The 2,207-nt window shown below is 30.6% G+C and overlaps 1 protein-coding gene across 1 annotated transcript in view; it reads right to left on the bottom strand.

Annotated features, from left to right (window-relative positions):
* The window catches only part of LOC112139826 (E3 ubiquitin/ISG15 ligase TRIM25), a 10,076-nt gene that overhangs the window by 5,439 nt on the left and 2,430 nt on the right, over positions 1–2,207 (bottom strand). The window lies entirely within an intron of this gene.

Raw genomic sequence — 2,207 nt, 5'->3', positions numbered from 1 at the left:
TGTGCTACAGAAGAGAATGAACTTTGAATGTTAGTCGGTGCAGCTTGGAGTCCAAAAAAAAAGTTTTTGTACTCTTTCTGTTTTTATAAAAGAAGAAAATTTATGACTGAAAAAAAAATAAAGCTTAAATATGTTTTCAACAGAAAATCTGATTTTACTGGATGGAAGATTTGAGCATTGATGGTAAAATTCCGTTTTGGTGAAAAAAACGTCATCCAGGTGACGTTACTAAAAAGTAATTTTTGACTTAAAAACCTGTGGGTGAAAGTTTAATTTATTAAGTGCTTCTTTCATTTACATTTATTCAGTTTGTTTAAAACCTTTGATCCAGAAAGTGTTTAAAAAGCTCAAAGTAAAAATGAAAATGATGTTTTATTTTAATTTTTTGGCAGACATTTACACTTCTTTCTTTCTTATGTAAAATAAACTAATATGAGTTAGATTTTAAATTCAAAACAATGGTTTTCACTCAACTTAGCTTTACTGAAACCATCGACTGTTAATAACTAATTATTAATTCACTGTAGAACTGTTCCTCAGTCTACAGCTAGAGGGCACTGTTTCTGTAATAGTTTGACCCCATATATGATTTTGAATTTTTTTATTTTTTTTAACACGATGTTTTAAAATTTAAACTAAAATTAAACTAAACTCCTAAAATATACATTTAAAAAAACAACGTTTCCTCCAATATTTACATATTACAAAATTCCTTAACTCTGCTGAGCTCAAGAAAAAAATGTTTCTGACAAAAACAGTTTTTAAAATTAGTTTGCTTTACTTTAATTAGACTGAACAAATCTAAACATCACATGTTCCACTCTTAATCAAACATGATTTGATGGATCATCTGACAAATGTAATTTTTGAACCATGTACTAAATATTTATGATCTTTCAATTATTCAAGCTTTATCAGTTCAGAAATTAGAGAGAAAATCTTTTAATTTTGCTCTGACACAGTTTTGAAATGATTCGATTTGGTGCAATAATATGTTGAATATGTTATAGGTTACCATGGAAACTTTGATACATCACAATTAATGAATGCTGTATTTTTAAACCCACATTTAAGTCATTTTTGTCTCTTGTTTAAATTCATAAGTGCATCAACAAGGCTTGTAAAGCTTTGTATATTTCCCCTTTTCTTCCTGCATGATTGTTGTGGAATGTTCAAAAGTTGAGTAATAAATCAGAAAGTAACACAGTCTGATGGTACGACTTGATTCTGTTCACTTGTTACAACTTTGCTGTTTGAGGATGAGAGCAACAATAAAAAACAACAACAAATATTTATAGCAGTGGAGGAGCTAGAACATTTTCTATGGGGTGGCAGGAGGACGGCGAAGTCTTGAAGGGATGGTAAATGAGANAGTCTGATGGTACGACTTGATTCTGTTCACTTATAACTTTGATGTTTAAGGATAGCAACCAAAAAATTCAGAAAAAAACTTTCACAAACTTTTTTCTTGTCTATCTACAGAGCGCCTAAAATGACAGAGAAGTAAAAATAAACAAGTAGTACTGGTTTGTCGTGCATACCACAAAAATGTTCTTGCGCTACTAACCAGTTGTTCATAACAAAAAAAAAAAAAAAACTCACCTGACTTTAAAACTCGTTTGGGTGACGTTCAGAGATACTTCAGTAAATACACAATGGTGAGGGGAAACAAACAATGCTGCAATGTCTTTGTAGGCGATACTGACGGGAAGGTAAAACTTAATAAGGTCATGTACATTTTTTTTCTGGTAACTGACCCTGAAAAGATCTCTGTGCAAATGACCGCTTAACCAGAGCTATTTCTTCAGTCCATGTACTTTTAGATGCTCTGTAACTGGCTTTCAAAAAATGTTCCGCTGCCATTGTGGCGCAATTTATTTGCAGTGTGGAAACAAAATATTTAAAACATGACAGATGTATCATTGATGGATGTCAATGATATAGTCAAGAACAAAGAGCCAAGGACACGTTTTGTCTTCTTTTATTATTATTTTTTATTTTTTTTTTGCACATAAAACAATGATAATTAAGTTTTGGGTTTTCCCCTCATATTTATCTTATTATAAAAAGTTTTAACCCATAAAATGTCCTTCATAATTAAGTTTATCAACACACATCAATGCATATTTCAACACCTAAAACAGATAAAGGAAGATAATATCACTTTTTAATATGTAGCATAGACTAATCCACTTTTTTGTCATCTT

This window comes from Oryzias melastigma, unplaced genomic scaffold, assembly GCF_002922805.2.
Source record: "Oryzias melastigma strain HK-1 unplaced genomic scaffold, ASM292280v2 sc00948, whole genome shotgun sequence".
In the NCBI taxonomy this organism is placed as follows: domain Eukaryota; kingdom Metazoa; phylum Chordata; class Actinopteri; order Beloniformes; family Adrianichthyidae; genus Oryzias; species Oryzias melastigma.
Note: the sequence above shows the minus strand (reverse complement) of the source record. Positions and strands in the feature narration are given on the sequence as shown.